Raw genomic sequence first — 20,109 nt, forward strand, 5'->3', positions numbered from 1 at the left:
CCCATAAACTGACATCTGGCAGCTGTACAACACAACACATGCACGTCTGCATGCTTGAATTCAATATTCTGGCGGTTACACTGGTTATTAATGAAGCAACATTTCACATTTGTAATGTCTTATCTCGCGCTTATGTTACCCTGCGATTTTGTTCTGTTAATCACTGAAATATGTTACCTAGACAAATGTATTCCCGAAATTTCACTGCTCTACATTAATTATTTTGTGGTTTTGTGATTTTTTTTCCATCAGTATATTTTGACGCTTGGCCGCGACGAGCTACGGGGTGTAACACTCGACGTTATGGCCGCGCGCTAAGCGGATTTCTGGCTCGTGTTTCTCTTTCGTACGTCGTTTATGAAGTCAGTTAGAATCACATTTTAAGTTAACATTGCATTAACAGTTATTTTCATTTTAGAACTACAGGGTCAAAATCGCTGATTCAGCGGCAGATTTAGCTTTATACTGTACACGTAAATTTTTATCATGTACACTAGCAGTGTCATCGACGACGCTTTCAGTAACTATTTTCGTTCACTTATTGTCGAACAAATGGTGTGTGTTCGAGCGGGCAATGAATGAGAAATGAGATTTTGCTATTGATATAATGAATTATGAATGTTTTATGTTTACCTATTTTAAGCTTGCAAATTTCGGCTTTCTTCTTACAGGCAGTGTATATGAGGTAAAACGCCATTTTGTATGTTTCCTTAACAGGTATTACAGAATTATTTATAATATCTTTGAAAAAAGAGCACTATCTTTTCTTATTTTCCTGGACTATCAACGTTTAATCTGTGCCATTACAACGTTGTACTGCTGAACCACCCTGGTTTTTCTGTGTTACTTATTGCAGAAATGCAAATCTTATTTTCAGAAAGTACAATAATACAGGCCAAAGCGCAACATTATTACTGCAATACAAATCTGCACAAACAGTAGCAGAAGATATGGAAAGATTTAACACTATTTCTGTTGGAATTACACTAAAATGTACAGCGCAAATCCACTATTCATATGGTACTTTCCGTTCTTCAGCTGTGATATACTGTCATATGTCAAGTAAGGTTTTTTTCTTGGCGCTTTTTTACTTGCAGAATTTATCACCCTAGGTATGGAAAACTGTAATGTTATCTAGCCGCAGATTCCTTTTGCCAGCACCTCTCGGCTTTTTGCAATGCTTTGACAAATCCATTGTTGTTGGATGTTTTGACTTTTCCCATTAGTGTAATATGGTTGTCAGATGAGATGTGTTACCAAACATACTCAGTTATTTTGACTGAGCCTCCTTGCAACCTATGGTCTAGTGCGCTAAAATCCTTTGGTTCCATTTTGCACTGAAGTATTACGTTGTCTTTAGCGTTGGCAATGACTAGAATACAATTTTCCAGGTAAAAGGATATTTTGTTTGTGAGGTTGCAAGGGATACTGTAATAGTATAACTAATCTGCTGGATGTGGTAATGTTTACTGTGGAAGAACAGTTGGGGTGTAGCAAGCACAAGTCAATATATTTATGGAGTCACCTTCTTGATAAAGAGAGGAGGCAGCGTATAACAGTTCCACATTGAATTACTTAGTTACATAATTGTCTATGTCTCAGTGCATAACTTGGTATGTATGTTAATAATGTAAGGTGTGCTTGTCTTGCTAATCATTGGATTTGCTGGCTATCTGATCACTGAAATAGGAGTACTCCATAAACATAGGAGCTCCTCAAAATAGTCCAAAACTCAAATTTAAAGTATAGTAGCAGGGATAATATTTTGGACATTAAAGAACATGTTTTGTATAAAAATTAAGTTGTAAGGATGTTTGAGAACCTCTGCATAATAAGTTATTGTCTTTTATTGTGAAGGTACTGTTCAGTTTTCGATCTATGTAGAGCAAAATGAGTATTTCGTATGCCACACCTTTTAGGAAAAGACGTGATTAAACAAAAGAAGAGGGGTTTAATGGAGTGCCCTTAAATGTGTAAATAATCTGATGATTGTCTACAAAATAATATAAGGTATTTAGTTTTACGTATTTTAATATTGTAACATTGTAAATGCATGATGGCCATGTTTAGAAATAATATATTTGACTAATGTAGTGTCACGTGAGCAGACACAGGACAGAGGATAGGGGACAACGGTCGGGGTCTTTGATCGTGGTCCGTCGGTGCGATAAAGTCGGTGCGGCTAAGAGCCGCCGACATAGTATCACGTGGCCATCAGTTTGTTTTGTGGATGTGATTTAGCAAAATAAAAACGTTATCATCCTAAACTGTTGCCGGTGTAAATCATTTGTGAACGATCGTGATTTAGACAAACACTTGAATTCATTCACTGCTGTACTTAGGCTGGCTATTTACTCAACATAGGGCGCGAATGCAACTGTGCACAACCGAACCCCTTTTGCACACGAGTCATGATAAAAGGTTGTGTACAAGCCCGAGTGAAGTTACATGTTCCTCCCTATAAGGGCAAAATATCAACTAAATGGTAGGAAACTACGCTTGGTTACGAGGAATTTCCGGTCTACAGCAGTTAAACATTTACGGATGATCAGATTTTCGAAAAGTGTGGTAACACTTACAACATCTCTCACAAAATCAGCAATGTTTAGGCCTACGTTCAAATGAAACACATATGAAAAATAGGAATTATGATCAAAACATTCCAATTTCATTGATTTTCTGTGAGTGCTGTCCTTCACTTATGAAACATCCTATAAAAATGCTGGAAACGTTCAGAATCCATGTTCAGTTCTTTCATTAGTTCGAATGTGCTGTATTTTTTTTCTTTTCTCAACCATACTGGATGTATCTTCTTCGCTGCTCAACATTTAGAGTGTCGCAAAACGTTTCATCAGTATTGTCTCCTGGTGCAGACGACGTATTCTAATCCATTCGTAGCACGACCGTCCCGGGTCTCTGACAGCCCCACTTCTGTGTGAATTGCTCACGTTCCATCCGCTAGAAGTCCCTGACTCGCCGCCGCCGTAAGTCAGCGTCAACAGGCCATTTCTGTGTGAATTAGGCCTATGGGGCCTCAAGACAAGGCGCGGCCCATTAGACTCGACACACACACACGCGCTCACACACACACACACACGCACAGGCTCACGGAAGCCGCTGCACCGTTACGAAGGCCACTTTCACCGGAGCCCCCTCCTCCCTCCCTCCAGGCGGGCGCAGAGCTCGCTGGAAGAGTGTCTGCGGCCTAGTGCCATTCCGTTCGCCGTCGGGACATGAGCTTTGTGGTGTGACGCCCTCACCTACCACGGTACGTATCTGCAGCACCCTTCAGTCTGGTGAACACGCCACTTGCACGAATTTCTGCGGCGGCGCCAAACTTCAGTGTGAATCTGGCATTATGCTGAAGTAGATCGTGACGGTTTTCAGCGATTATTTAATGGACCAGTTTCTTCAAAATCGTGCCTGTAATGAGCATTTTTCTCTCTGCACTCTGATCGGCATTCCTGTGATGGAACGGCGTCGTCCCAAAGTGTGCAATCTACATTATCAGAAAGTCGTTACGAATGTCACCATCTTCTTGTTCGTCAGGTCTCTTAATATTTTAGCGCCAGTTCGTCTGGCTCGTTAAGGTCTTGTCACCGAATCTCTGCATTAATCGAGACGCGCGTTTTTTGCGAGAATCAGAAAAGGAAAAAAGGTTAGTGTTAACTTCCCGTTGACGACGACGGAGCGAGTAAGAGTTCAGATTCGGAAACGTGTGGAGGGCGATTAGGCATTTCCAGTTCAGACGAATTATCCTGGCATTTGTCGTAAGCGATTGAGGGAGACATATAAACAAAATCTGACTGGATGCAATGAGATTGTAATCACCATCTGATTTTATTTATGGGTTGTAAAGCCCGTTGTATTTTTGACTATTGTCTTGCTGGTTTGCTAAGTCAACAGCGATTGTAACCACAAATGTTGTAAACAGTTTTATGCCACTTGACAGCATGGCACTCACAGGGTGGTTGTGTGGGGGGGGGGGGGGGGGCGGAGAGCAGTGGGGACAGTTGCCCCTAGTGATAATTCATTGAGTTTACGAATATGAAAAACTAAAAAACGACTTGTAACCGCACGGCCCGGTTTTTTATGACCAAAAATACCGCGAAAATTATCACTAAAACAACCTGAAAATATCGATAAAATGAGTTCATAGTGATATAAAACATATGAAAAGTGAGTTGTGAAATGAAGTACAATAATGAAAAACTGTGTTGGCAGTTGGAACTGAAGTTATAAGAAAAATAATTAATTTAAAGTCGGTATGGTTTTGTTTAAGAAATCTCATTCCTTGAAGCTGTAAGAAAATTGTTGTACAGCCATCTTAGAGCTATTGTAGTTAATGTCTCTCAGCATGTACAGGTCCTCGAAATTGAGGGAACATCTGTTGACGAACAACATGTGCTTGTATTAGAAAATCTTCCAATATTTGTTGAAACAACTGGAGCGTGAAGTTCGTTATTTTACTTTAGTTTCAAAAACGAATCAAAAAAATCGACATGCGAATAGTGATATTTCAAAAATGGGCGTTACGTTTGATACAAAATATTTATATTTTTGTTTCATTACCCATATCTGGTCAAAGTTAACAACAGTATGTGGCGCGATAATGACAATAAGCTGATGAAACATCAATTCGTTTTCGGTGTGTACGAATACATTTATGAGCAACGTTCTTACGTTTTTCCTAGACGCACACGCATTGTTCGTTCTTGCCAAAACTTAAAGAATAAACTGTTTTGTCATAAACGAACGATAAACACAAAAACGTAGAAATCATGTAAAATATTAAAAATGAATCATCCTTGAAAAATTAAATAAAGTAAGTTATCTACATGACAAAAAATCGAAAGTAAATTTACGTTTCTATAGTCGGAATATTCGGGATTTTAGTACTCATAAAGAAAGAAAGATTACGTGTCAACGAACTCCAATCATTACAAATAAGTTATTATAAAATGAAATGAAGCCACCAATCGACTGAGTGACGAAACTATGCAAATGCACGCTATCTGCATGCCTAGTCCATAAGGCACCACGGAGAGAACCTTGTCATTGCCATTCCTGTTCCTTCGCAAATATAGCGAGGGAAACATGACTATGTCCCCATACGAGACCTAATTTCTCATATCTGTCCTCGTGGTCACTGCGCAAAATGTACGTAGTCGGCAGTAGTATCGTTCAGCAGTCAGCCACAGATGTCGATTCTCTAAATTTTCTGAATAGTATTTCACGAAAAGAACGTCGTCTAAACTCCAGGGATTCCCATTCGAGTTCACGAAGCATCTCTGTAATACTTGCATGTTGATCTAACCTACCGGTAACAAATCTATCCTTTAATCCGACCAGGTGTGTATCCTAGACACGCGAACTGGTCTCAAGAATGGGTCGAACTAGTCTATGAGTGGTCTCCTTTATAGATGAGCTACACTTTCCTAAAAGTGTCTCAATAAACTGAAGTCGACCAGTCACCTTCCCTACTACCAACCTAAGGTGCTAGTTGTATCTCATTTCGCTTTGCGACGTTACATGTAGATATTCAATAGACGTGACTGTGTGAAGCAGTAACTGTATTCGAGCATTACAGGATTGTTTTTGCCGTTCGTCTGCATTAACTTACATTTGCTCACACGAAGAGCAAGCGGCCATTTATCAAATCAAACAGAAAATCTCTGTAAGTCTTCTTGTATCCTCCTACTGCCACTTAATAATGACACTTTTCCGTATAGTACAAATAGTCGCAGTTTCTTACCCACCCTACCTGTCAGATCATTTATGCACAGAGTGTGCAACGAAGGAGTCCCTGATTTCAAAATTAAATATCTGCTGCAAGAATTTTATACAAAATCTATAGAGAAGTTTCGCAATAGATCGAAAAACTGCTAACGGATGCAATACGTAGAGCCCATAAATAGTGCCCCGCAGCTCAAACCGATCAGTTCCACTTTTGCAACGTGAAAGGAGGTTAGCGTACCGAAAGAAGAGGTTAAAAGCGTTGAACAGCGTGTTTTTCTAATTCTGGAACACTACAGTTTAGAACAAAGTCCTGCGGCAACAGCCCGCATATCGTGGTCGTGCGGTAGCGTTCTCGCTTCCCACGCCCGGGTTCCCGGGTTCGATTCCCGGCGGGGTCAGGGATTTTCTCTGCTTCGTGATGGCTGAGTGTTGTGTGCTGTCCTTAGGTTAGTTAGGTTTAAGTAGTTCCAAGTTCTAGGGGACTGCTGACCATAGATGTTAAGTCCCATAGTGCTCAGAGCCATTTGAACCATCCTGCGGCAACAAGGTGCAGTTTTCAGACAGGTTTTAATATTCCAAAGGGATTCAGTGCGAAAACCGTGCGCAAGCTCTTCACCAAATTCCAACAGTTAGGCAGCAGGGCTGATGATCTAGAGGGGGATGGCAAACTGTAGTTACTCCTGAAAATTTCACCACGGTTTGTAGAATTATTCTGCAAAATCCAAGGAAACCCGTCCGAAGAATTGCATTCGAAATCCAAAGCCACGAGCTGTGCGATAGAGGGCTGTTTTTTTTTTGAACGAGATTCTCACAGTGATTGACAATGGAGGATATGATGTTGACTGCATCTGGTTCACAGAAAGCACATTTCTGTCTGAAGGGAGTCGTGAATAAACAAACTAACAATTTTGGGGTTACGGAAATCCCCATTTATGTGAAGCGAAAACACTGTATTCCCCCAAAGTAACTTTTTGGGCTATGATATGCACTAGAAGGATTATTAGTCCATTTTTCCTGTGAGAAACTATCAGTAGTGAACGTTACTTTGCAATTTTGTAACAATTTGTCGCCATTCAGCAAGCATTAGAGGATCGACCAGGCACCACGTGGTTCATGCGGTATGGGGCTAGACCGTGTTGTACAAGACAAGTGTTCCAGTTTGTTAATGAATAAGTCGGGAATAGAGACACTGCATTGGATTATTGCAAATTTACTGGCGCAGGGGTGGATTGCCCTCCACATTCTGATTCCTTGTGAATACTTGTTGTGAGACACATCGAAAGACAATGTCTACTGGAATCATGCCACCATACTGGATGAGCTTGAATCGGCGATCCGTGTGATATCTGAATCCATATCCGTTGAGACATTACAGTGTGTGATGGAAAATTTCATTTTTTGTGTGCACCACGTCCGTACTTCGAAAAGATTGACTACGATTACAAAGACTGCTAGCAGAGGATGAGTTTAATTATCCACGCTAATACTGTGCGAGCTGTATAGCTTTCAGCGCCATCTTTCAACAGCTTTTAGAACTATTTTGAAATTTCTGTATAACCTCTGTATAAAATTCTTACAGCGTTCACAATAAATGTACCGTTTGTTGCACTCGTCTATCGATCTTAGTTTTCGAGGTATTTAATTTTGAAATCAGGGCGTCGTTCGCTGGACACGCCGTATACAGGGTGGTCAGAAACACTCTAAAAAATTTGTAAGGGTGTTGCAGGGCAGGTAATGCTGAGAAACACAAGTTAAGAAAAAAATTCGATACATTGCACCATTACCGAGTTATTTAGCACTGAAGTTAGCCAATCAGGACGCTGTGCAGGCAAAGTCAATCAGCCTGCCAGAAGCGGGGTTGCCAAACGTGTTCTTTGTTTGGTTCCCTCAAACAGAACAAACATAGCTTTGACTCACCTAGCTTAAATTTATCACTTCCAAAACAAGCACATTTGAAATGGTAAACCATTTCAACAAATGGTAACTCGTGGACAAACGGATGTCTGTGCATTTCCGCATTTTAACACGTGCAAGTGCTTGAATTAGCGAGTGCAGTGGCCTGATTGACCAACTTCAACGTTAATTAATATGGAAGCGACACAACACATCGAATTCCTTTTTTTTTTTAACAATTATTTCTCACCACGACCTACCCTGCTACACCCTTACAAACTTCTCTACATCTGCATCTATATCTACATGGAAACTGCAAGTCACATTTAAGTGCCTCGCAGAGGGTTCATCGAACCACCTTCACAATTCTCTATTATTCCAATCTCGTATAGCGCGCGGAGAGAACGAACACATCTTTCCGTACGAACTCTGATTTCCCTTATTTTATCGTGGTGATCCCTTACGATGCAGCAGTATTCTAAAAGAGGACGGACATGCGCAGTGTAGGCAGTCTCTTTAGTAGATCTGTTACATTTTCTAAGTGTCCTGCCAATAAAACGCAGCCTTTGGTTAGCCTTCCCCACAACATTTTCTATGTGTTCCTTCCAGTTTAAGTTGTTCGTAATTGTAATACCTAGGTATTTACTTGAATTTACGGCCTTTAGGTTAGATGATTTATCGTGTAACCGAAGTTTAACGAATTCCTTTTGGCACTCATGTAGATGACCTCACACTTTTCGTTATTTAGGGTCAACTGTAAATTTTCGTACCATTCAGAACTCGCTTCTAAATCGTTTTGTAATTTGTTACTGTGCGGCTGGTCCCGGGGGAGGTTCGAGTCCTCCCTCGGGCATGGGTGTGTGTGTTTGTCCTTAGGATAATTTAGGTTAAGTAGTGTGTAAGCTTAGGGACTAATGTCCTTGGCAGTTAAGTCACATAAGATTTCACACACATTTTGCAATTTGTTACGATCTTCTGATGACTTTATTAGTCGATAAACGACAGCGTCATTTGCAAACAACCTAAGACGGCTGCTCAGATTGTCTCCCAAATCGTTTATATAGATAAGGAACAGCAAAAGGCCTATAACACTACCTTGGGGAGCGCCAGAAATCACATCTGTTTTACTCGATGACTTTCCGTCATTTACTACGAACTGTGACCTATCTGACAGGAAATCACAAATCCAGTCACATTACTGAGACGATATTCCATAAGCACGCAATTTCACTACAAGCCGCTTGTGTGGTATCGTGTCAAAAGTGTGTGAAAAGCCTTCCGAAAATCCAGAAATACGGAATCGATCTGAAATCCGTTGTCAGTAGCACTCAACAAATCATGCGAAAAAAGAGCTAGTTGTGTTTCACAAGAACAATGTTTTCTCAGACTCTTGCTGACCATCCTGTATAACGAGAGCGGTCCTTTCACACTTTCCTGGGACATTCCTCCCGATGCCTTTGTCTCCGATGAACACAGTTTTGAATGCCAACAGTTTTCTTACACCATGTTAGGCATTGTAATACGTTTCGGTTTTGGTGTTTCCGTATTTTAGTCCACCCCTGTATGCCCGGGCATAGATCGCCGAGGGACCGCAATTGGGTTTTGTACTCTGACTAAACGTTGTCACACACTCAGAAAATAGAAATGCACGGAATTTAGAATCACAGAAGGCAAACCAGCAGAAATGTCGCTAGCTTCCGAGTGATCCATTGTTAAGTTGGCGATTGGTGCTGTATAATAATGTTGCCCACTGGTTCGTGTACAAGTTGTCATTGCTGTGCTTGTCAGTTGCCTAAAACTAATCTCGGTGAAAACATATCTTAGTGTAATGCTAGCTTTATAGGTTAATTCACGGCTCCCGATTAAACAAGTGTACTTATTTTCTGTGGTCTAATGACTGAGCTCGTGCATGGACAGCGAAATGTCACGGCATCGGATCCCAGTGTGCGACCAACATAGCCTTCATCTCTTAACGATGTGAAGATTCGCCACGAAAGACATTCCACGCTAGACTGTACGTCTCCTTTCCCCGGTCCGGTTAACAAGGTATCTTAGGGATACGCACGTTGCCGAAGTGGCACGCAATTGAAAAATTTGCACCGGACCGTTAAGCCGTACACAATTATTATTATTACTTCTTTCCTATTCCTTCTGTGAATAAACCGCATCGATCCGATTTGTTCCGTGGGTATGCTGAGGTAAAATGAGTATTGCGTCTTCCTCCGAGGTACCCTGTTCCTATCAAAAACGTGACACAATTTGAACCGAGCTTCTTCCTTCCCTCGCTCCGATACATTTTTCCTTTTCACGGCAGAAATATAACTGTACGCAGAAAGATAACTATGAAATGCCGAGTCCACGATATCTTGCTTTTATGTAACTGCGTTGTTGATTACTTTTTTTAACACGGAACTTTAATTCTGTAGGACAAAAAAAATGTATGAAAACGAAAAACATCGAGGTCCAAATAATGAGAGGAATGCGGAAGAGTCCAGCCATGCATTAAATGGGCTCGAGACTGCTCGCTAGTACATTTCTCGTTTATCCTTCAGCCGGATTGTTTCTGTCATTTTTCGAGCGAGGTGGCAGTAGTAGGGAGCAGACGTTCATATGCCGATGACAGTTAAAAGCGAAAAATGTAATTTGAGACTCTTAATTATTTGTGCTGTAGTTAGATATTAGAGAGGCGTATGACTCAGGCAAGAGACACATGCTTTGGCAAGTATCAGAAAGATATCAAGGTCAAAATGCTTTAGTAAATTTAATAATGTACCACTTTTACAAATTAAAGAAGATCGCGCCGGCCGGAGTGGCCGTGCGGTTCTAGGCGCTACAGTTTGGAGCCGAGCGACCGCTACGGTCCCAGGTTCGAATCCTGCCTCGGGCATTGATGTGTGTGATGTCCTTAGGTTAGTTAGGTTTAAATAGTTCTAAGTTCTAGGGGACTGATGACCTCATAAGTTAAGTCGCATAGTGCTCAGAGCCATTTGAACCATTTTGAAAGAAGATCGCGAAATATATACGGAAGCCTCACAAATTTATCAAGACTTAGATCAAAGTGTGGGCCACCACCTCTATTATTTATTATCTACGGGGCGAACATTAATACATTACTGGCCATTAAAATTGCTACACCTGGCGTGATGGTATAGGGTGCCATTGGTTACACGCCTCTGTCACCTCTTGTTCGCATTGACGGCACTTTGAACAGTGGACGTTACATTTCAGATGTGTTACGACCCGTGGCTCTACCCTTCATTCGATCCCTGCGAAACCTTACATTTCAGCAGGATAATGCACGACCGCGTGTTGCAGGCCCTGTACGGGCCTTTCTGGATACAGAAAATGTTCGACTGCTGCCCTGGCCATCACATTCTCCAGATCTCTCACCAATTGAAATCGTCTGGTCAATGGTGGCCGTGCAACTGGCTCGTCACAATACGTCAGTCACTACTCTTGATGAACTGTGGTATCGTGTTGAAGCTGCATGGGCAGCTGTACCTGTACACGCCATCCAAGCTCTGTTTGACTCAATGCCAAGACGTATCAAGGCCGTTATTACGGCCAGAGGTGGTTGTTCTGGGTACTGATTTCTCAGGATCTATGCACCCAAATTGCGTGAAAATGTAATCTCATGTCAGTTCTAGTATAATATATTTGTCCAATGAATACTCGTTTATCATCTGCTTTTCTTCTTGGTGTAGCACTTTTGATGGCCAGTATTGTATAACCGACAAACTGCAGGGACGAATTTCTGATTGTAAATGGAGGAAAGAAGGTCATATGAACATGTGTCTGAAAAGGGATCGTTGCCACGGTAGACGGCGCTGACGAATGAAAGTTCCTCTGGCCCTATGCCGCGTGTTTCTTGTGTGTTGCAGGCTGTGTGATTGAAGCAGCGTACTGTAATAAGCGGCACTTCGGGGGCAAGCTGAGATGGTGCTTGTGCACGGCCAAACAGATCGAAATGGTCGAGAGGCTGCACGGCTATACCAGAACAAGTATCCTCACAGACACCAACCACATCACACAACAAGTCCTTTTTGGCGTTTTTGTGATCATGGGTCCTTTCAGACAGACAAACGTTGCAGGGGGCTGCTGACTGTGTGTACACCAGATTTGGAGGACCGGGTTCTGCCTCTCAAACGTTTTCATCTGCTTGGTCGTACACAAACACCATCTCGACTGTTTCCCGACATGAATACCAGATCATTCTGCTGGTTACAGTATGCTGCTTCAGTGACACAACCCGCAACACAGAAGGAAGGCTCGGCACGTGGTCAGAGGAACTTCCATTCGTCAGTGCCATCTACCGTGCAATGATGCATTTCCGGACATATGTTCATAAGACCTTTTTTCCTCCATTTCCAGCCAGGACCCGTCCCTGCAGTTTGTCAGTTTTATTTATGTTCACCCTCTATATGGAGGAAACAACCGAGAAATTGAAAGAAACGAACCTGCCTCTAGTAAAAATTGGAAGAAGCATACCGCTACGAACATTATTACATGTGGGCGATCAGAGACTAACTGCTAAAAGCGAAGATAATTTACAGAGATCAGCATAGAAACTTCTAAACATTCTCACAAAGTGTGATATTCAAATTTCGCAAATAAAGGCAATGGGTGTAACTGAAAAAACGTTCCTCGAGAGTAAAGACTGCAGCCAACAATACAATAGTAGAAAAATAACGGACTTTATATATTCCGGTAGCCACATTTCGAAATTTAAAAACCAAATACACATAGAGAACAGTTTAACAAAGTTAAGTAAATTAAATGGAATATTAAAAAAGGAAATGTTGGAAAACAAATAAGAAAAGAAACACAAATCAGATTTCATAAAGTGATATCGAAACCGGCTCTTCTATACACCAGAGAATGTTGAACACCAAAGTGAGAAAAACGGAATAAACACCACACAGATTAGGTTCTTACATTCTCTGAAAGGCATAACCTTTAAGAAATTGCGGATGATGTACAAACGCAACGCCGGCCGGAGTGGCCGTGCGGTTCTGGGCGTTACAGTCTGGAGCCGAGCGACCGCTACGGTCGCAGGTTCGAATCCTGCCTCGGGCATGGATGTGTGTGATGTCCTTAGGTTAGTTAGGTTTAATTAGTTCTAAGTTCTAGGCGACTGATGACTTCAGAAGTTAAGTCGCATAGTGCTCAGAGCCATTTGAACCATTTACAAACGCAACCACCTAATGGAACCAACATATTACTAAGATATCAGATAATAGATTGCGCTGATGAGTGCTCAGATTGTAACTACAAGGAAGGAGAGATCTAGGAAGACCGTTTTGACGATAGGCTGAGAAGCGGCGCATTGCTAATGGATGATGATGGTACATATCTCGCCTGGAAAACAAGATTTACGCTCGTGGTGTTGTAATTCACTTGTTAAGTATTTGGAAATGAGAGAGCTGAATAACATATTAAAACACAATTTAGTGCTTGAGACGCTTAGGCAGCCCTGTATGGTTCCCAGGCTTAGCATTATTTCACATTTGTTTTCATGATGTCTTTCTGAATTGGTCAGATACGGCTAAGTGATGTCGGAAATCCAGCAACATATCGTAATGTGTAGAGATTAACAGCTGTCAGACTGCCATTAAAACTGTTTTCATCTAATTGAGCAGTAGTATGACCGAGTCAACATGTTACATTACATGAGTAGTGGGACAAAGACCGTGTCGCCTCTCTCTGCATTGTTACCAAATTAATTCAAGATTGCAGATCCAAGATGGCGGCCACAGATGCGGCAATGTCGCACTGGCGTCATGATGGGAAATTTAAATTTTGGCAGGAAAATGGGTCAATTGGGCTACCTCTACAAACTTAACTCCACCCCCCTCCCTCTCCTCTCCCGTCGCCACCCCCAAATGGAAAATGGCGGGATAAGGACTCAGTCTGTGCTGGGCTGCTAGATTGGATGGAAATAAGTCTTTATTTTGTATGCAGTATGGTATATTCTTTACTTTAACAATTTGAGTTGCTATTGATTAAGCACTAGACAGTAGCTCCATCCAGCATATTCACCTTGAGGTCCAGAGGCCAACTGACTTAGTTCACAACACCACCACGAGAGTGCACTATTGACCCTCCCCCCTCCTGTGACGTAATCCAAGATGGTGGCGTGAGGAAAAATGGAGGGAAATTCATTCAGTCTGTATCTGTCTGCTTGACAGGGAGTATCTCAAGATGGTGGGTTAATATGGCATGCATAAGGCATTGTTTAAACAATTTGTTTAAGAATACTGTTTATTTATTTCAGAAATCGAAAGACGCCACGAAATTGACACTGATGTTTTAAGCACTTTAGACGATGTTAAACAATTGCAGTATTTTTTTTTTCTTATTCTGATATTGAAAGGAAACACATAGTTACACAGTCGCAGATCACACTAAACACATCTGAAAAACTTTTTTGGGTGTGCTCCTTGCAGCAGAGCTGGAAGAAGCCATGACACAGAGTATAAAAAGATTGTGGCACACTTGTGGAACCTCCCAGCTTTCCTCCCTAAGACACTTCGCGAGCTTTTGTGGGAAATAGATCCCAAAACCCGTATCAACTGCAATATTCGATTTTCAAGGTAAAACGACGACATCCGGATGTCGAAATAAATATCTCTGTAACTCTAAACAGGGCACACACAACTTTACGAGTTTTAGCTGCTTGTTTGAAGACACTGCCAGAGAGAAAAAAATTTTGAGTGCTACAGCTGCTGTGTACTTCATCGCTTCTGAAACGCTGAGTGGGCTTAGTTGATATTTGCTGCTGGAGTCAGGGACATTAAGGCTCATGTTTTTTATTTTCCTCACTTTTAAAAGTACACCAGTGTCTAAGCACAGATGGGAAAATCAGAACAGCTACATGTTTAAAAGTTCATGACATATTTCGAATCCGACAACAGATCGTAAAACAAACACAAACAGAATTCGAAGCACTGTCGTACAGACGAGGAAAATGGCTAGAATTTTCGGTGAATTTTCGATGTCCTACAACTGCTGGTCTGATGCTCTAAAACCAAAATGGCAGGTTGCGGACAGCATCCCATCTGTACGAGCCGGAGTAAGATGGTTTGCTTGGACTTGTCTCTGAACACTCGAACAAAGAAGACATCATGTGACGCTTTGATGTCGTGGCACTTCCTGGGAATGGAACATTCTGATTGGTTGTTACTGAATTTACCTGCCAAACAGCTGTTGCCGGTGTGGGAGCACTGTCCACCACTTTTTGTTGATGGACTGCAAAATTAAATTTGTTTGCTTACGTCATCATCAGGTGACACTGATTTGTCACATGCCATCCACTCGTCACCTCACGATGGCCTAAGCAAATAAATATATTTTTGCGGAACATTAGGAATGGTTCAAATGGCTCTGAGCACTATGGGACTCAACTGCTGAGGTCATTAGTCCCCTAGAACTTAGAACTAGTTAAACCTAACTAACCTAAGGACATCACAAACATCCATGCCCGAGGCAGGATTCGAACCTGCGACCGTAGTGGTCTTGCGGTTCCAGACTGCAGCGCCTTTAACCGCACGGCCACTTCGGCCGGCGGAACATTAGGAAGAATTTCCTGCTTAATGTTGTCACCATATTCTGCCAAGCACCAGTCGAAAACGAAATTAATATTTACGTTTTATTTATACTTAGGTAATTTGTGGCTCTTTATTCCTGCGCCGGCCGGAGTGGCCGAGCGGTTAAAGGCGCTACAGTCTGGAACCGCACGACCGCTACGGTCGCAGGTTCGAATCCTGCCTCGGGCATGGATGTGTGTGATGTCCTTAGGTTAGTTAGGTTTAAGTAATTCTAAGTTCTAGGGGACTTATGACCACAGCAGTTGAGTCCCATAGTGCTCAGAGCCATTTGAACCATTTTATTCCTACACAACACAAACATTTTTAGGAGCAGCGATGCAGTGCAGCCATCACCATGTGTACGGCTAACGCGTTTGTTTGTGTTTCAAGTTACACCTAAAATCTAGTTACCGTTTTCTTACACGTGCCAGAACTATTTCTGCAGTCAGTTATAGAAATAGCTACAACATCCCTCTGCATCACGAACAATTGTTCAATATGCGCTATATGTTGAACCACGTGCATGTAACTACTGTTTCTAACCTGGCGTATAATAGATACCGTTTGGAGTGCCACGTGCGCAACCTACTGGAAACTGACATACAAGTAAACAAATCTTTTGTTTTTATGCATAATTCGGTAGAATTTATCTAAATCCAACTATTTTCACTAGCATCACAGCCCATGCGACTATTTGAAAATGATATTCAATTCCAAGATCCTGCATCTGATGATAAAGTTCTTGGAGTTCGAAAGATAGTAAAAGTATTATAAAGCGATTAGTTGTAATTTCCACACAAATCGTCCACTGTTCAACCACAATCACAGTACACAGCGACCATCATTTAAAATTTAAAATTTTTTTAGCAGTTAACACGAGATTCTCTAAAAAAAAAATGTCAACGGCTTAATTTATATTTTTCAAAAATTTTTTCCGGTTGAGCGGTTTCGAATGACCATTCACGCAGCCAGATCTTGTTCTATGCGTAAATGGAGACTGGCTGATTCCTTAAACAGAGCGCTGTCGATTTGTTCCTCCACACTGCTCGCACTCAGCCACAATTCTGTCCATAATGACATCGACGTTGACGTGACGTTAAACTCTAACGTTTCCTTTTTCCTTCCTAAGTCCCAACACCGATATCAGTTTGGTGTTTTTCGCATTAATTCCTGTGTCTCTTTCGACAGCACCTTAGGGTTCTCTAACCATAGCAGCAGTATTGATAACGAAAGAGACCGGTACATATTTCCCGTGTAAATTACCTGTTTAGTAGCCTTCTCTCACACACCAACCAGTAAAACACATGGCCGTCCTACCAAAGAACGACTCAAAAGAAACGGCATGAGTTGGCAAGGCAGTTCCGCAAAAGAGTGAGTATTGTTTGGTACACCGGAGCATACTTTTGTTACAGTCGGCATGTCGAGTACAGATCCTAGCTCAGTGTAAGTTTTTGGTACTCTATTTTTAACACGCAAGAATAAGAAAACTGAGAAGTGCTGCTCCAAACGGATCAGAAACGCACTGCTTTTTATAGAAGCATTTGTATGTGAACGTAACTTCATTCACACTTATTGCCGAATTGTGGCTCCTTTGTCATTTCCCCGCCGTTTTCACTGTTCGTTTGAATATGATAGCGTACTTCTACGTAACAACACGGGCACTGCAGGCCAGACAAAAGAATGCTCCCGGTCTGTATCTTGTATGTTTGCTCCCACTGACATAATTTTATTTTTCAAATAAAAGATGTACAGTATTCTACACACCTGTCATTTGAACTTTCTTTTCCCGCTTCAGACTGCGCTCTCTCTGTCAAATCCCTCCTGCAGTATCCTGGGGGATGTTTTTCCACTTCCCATACGAAGCCAATGTTCAAGAACTGCTCGTTCATTTTCAAAATAAAACAGCACAGAACTGTGTTAAGGGAACATCTTTTCAGGTTTCCTGACTCGTGTCCAGAGCTTCTGAAGAAATGGTTCCATGCAGTAGGAAGGGAATACTGACCTCCGCGGAAATATAGCGTGTTTTGGAACGATCATTTTGCAAAAGACAGTACATGTAGCGAATGAAAACAATCAATTCAGTCGGTTGTTGTATAAGTTCGTATAGTGTTAGACTCATTCTATATATGCGAAATTGGTGGGTTTCAATGATTTCCGCATGACAGCGGAGAACTGTCAATTCTTGTTCCTCACTGAAGAAGAATATACTTCCGAGAAACCGATGCACTCGCACACAAAAAATAGCGCAATTGGGCTATGTGTGTCTACAATAGGGTAAAGTCCCTTTCTCGAACATTATATTTCCACACATCCTCGATCTTTAGTGAAACTAAGAAGCTTTGGTAGCTGCAGTTGAACAGTATTCCGAACATTATTCCTATCTTGTATCTTTAAGGTATAAACGAAGCTGGATAGTTCAAATGGTTCAAATGGCTCTGAGCACTATGGGACTTAACTTCTGAGGCCATCAGTCCCCTAGAGCTTAGAACTACTTAAACCTAACTAACCTAAGGACATCACACACATCTATGCCCGAGGCAGGACTCGAACCTGCGACCGTAGCGGACGTGCGGTTCCAGACTGTAGCGCCTAGAACCGCTCGGCCACTCCGGCCGGCGAAGCTGGATGGTATTCTGTGTTATCAATACATGGGAAAATACAAACGGAAGAAATATTTACTAAGTGATCATGGAGATGGATTTATAAGAATCAGTAAACATGAAGCTATGTTTAAGGTAGCTAAAGTAAGCTGTCTGCTGCAATCTGTGCGTGTTTTAGTGTATATAAGGGTTGGCTTTAGCAGTTAGCATTTTGTGTTGATGGGAGTTCTTTTCTGGGCTTACATTTAGAGAAAGTAGAGGAACAAATGATCTTGCAGACACTTTTGTAGATTTTCTCTGGTTTGGTGGGGGAATCCAAATCACTGTCGGATTCTAAAGAAACTTGATCAGGTAAGCAATATGAGCACAAATATTCTTGTACGTTTACACACAGAATACATAAAAAAGTGGGAAATATTGAAAGATATGTAGAAATATATAAAATTCAGGAAAAATATTGAAAATCTCCGGATACAAAATGGAAGTACGTAGGGTTGGCAAATTCGACCAACACGTAAGCGTACATTAGGGGGGTAGGACGTCAAACTGGCCGACTTGGAGCAGGAGAGGCACCACAGGACTTTTTAATTTCCACTGTCTATACTTTTACAAATAAATTCATAAAACTTTGTCAGCATGACCAGGAAAGGTTCAGGATTCACGCTCATAGCAGTGGAAGTTCAAAAATATAAAAAAATATTTTTTTTTACATGTGAAATGTCATCATTTGTTCACTTACTATTGGCTGCATTCGTTGCTATAGGTACACTTTTCTTCATAAGTAAGGGAGATTCTTCGATGAATGTTGCACAATGTACAAACCATACTTACAGGCGTATGAAAGTCTAGAATTTTCAAATCTATTAAAAACTGTGCTAAAAATTGAGATAATTAACCATAAAATTTGAGTTTTTTCTAAACATGAAATCTAAAAGTAACAGCTAATTTATTTTTTCATTAATTAAATAAATTCTAGAGTTTCATACACATGTAAGTATGGTTTGTATGCTGTGCAAAATTTATGGAAGAATCTCTCTTACTTGTGAAGAAAAATGTACCTATAGCAACAAATGCAGCCAATAGTAAGTGTAAAAATGATGAAATTTCGCACGTAAAAAAATTTATTTTTTTATACTTTTGAACTTACATTGCTATGAGTTTGAATCCTGAATCATTCCTGGTCGTGTTGACAAAGTTTTATGAATTAATTTGTAAAAGTATAGACTGTGGAAACTAAAATGTCCTGTGGTGCCTCTCCTGCTCCAAGTCGGCCCGTTTGACGTCCTACCCCCCTCAAGCGGAATAGGAATAAGAAACTCACCGATTTAGATCAGCCGGCATTTGTAACGAGCGTTGGCCCACTCCCGCCAGCAGTAGATCAGGGGCAGCCTGTTGCTGTCGACTCCTGCTGAGCATTGTTTGACTCTATTTTGAGGACGGGAAAATTCACCTGTTTCAATTAAATTAACGTAACTCTAGTTCTAATTAAAACGAGCAGCAATTTATGACATACTTAAAGACATTATAGATATCAGCACCATGCGTGAATTTTGTATTTCGTTTACTCGAGTATTGTAGCAGGTATAGACTCCGCAGCTCGATTGTGGGTTTTCGTCGGTTTTCCACGTTCGTTAAAGCTAATGCTGGGCTGGTCTCCAATATCCACCTCAGGAAATGTGGTACGCAAATAGTAAAAATGCTAACACATAGAGCCGCTTCAACTTAGTACTACATTGGAGAACACAGGTTCGCCGCGCGGGATTAGCCGAGCGGTCTGAGGCGCTGCAGTCATCGACTGTGCGGCTGCTCCCGACGGAGGTTCAAGTCCTCCCTCGAGCATGGGTGTGTGTGTTTGTCCTTAGAATAATTTAGGTTAAGTAGTGTGTAAGCTTAGGGACTGATGACCTTAGAAGTTAAGTCCCATAAGATTTCACACACATTTGAACATTTTGAGAACACGGGTTCCTTAACTCAGTATCCTGACACAAGCTCGCATTCACTGTTTGAGATTAATGAGCTGGATAAAGTATGCTGGCGGAGTCTAGGCGCTTTGGCATTCCGCAAAAGGGAAACCTAGGGAAAAGCAGTGTTGCGTGCCCAGTGAGGCATGCCCGAGATCTGGATGCGCCGCCAGCGAAAGTGCCTGCTCCGCGCTTTCCACAAATACATGTCCATTGTATGGGAAATTGGCAAGCACGGGGGTGGTTAATAGTCTGGAAAAGTAGCAAGATCACGAGTTCTCAGGATAAGTGAATCTACTTACTGCAAACGTCAGGGAATTCGGGAAGACC

General features: G+C 41.6%; 1 protein-coding gene across 1 annotated transcript in view; it reads left to right on the plus strand.

Moving 5' to 3' along the window:
- The first annotated feature begins 3,213 nt into the window (after nt 1-3,213).
- The window catches only part of LOC126470879 (serine-rich adhesin for platelets), a 479,197-nt gene continuing 462,301 nt past the window's right edge, over nt 3,214-20,109 (plus strand). Inside the window, exon 1 of the mRNA XM_050098901.1 lies at nt 3,214-3,268. The gene's annotated coding sequence lies outside the window, so the exon portion shown is untranslated. The remainder of the gene's footprint in view (nt 3,269-20,109) is intronic.

This window comes from Schistocerca serialis, chromosome 3 (assembly GCF_023864345.2).
Source record: "Schistocerca serialis cubense isolate TAMUIC-IGC-003099 chromosome 3, iqSchSeri2.2, whole genome shotgun sequence".
Classification (NCBI taxonomy): Eukaryota; Metazoa; Arthropoda; class Insecta; order Orthoptera; family Acrididae; genus Schistocerca; species Schistocerca serialis.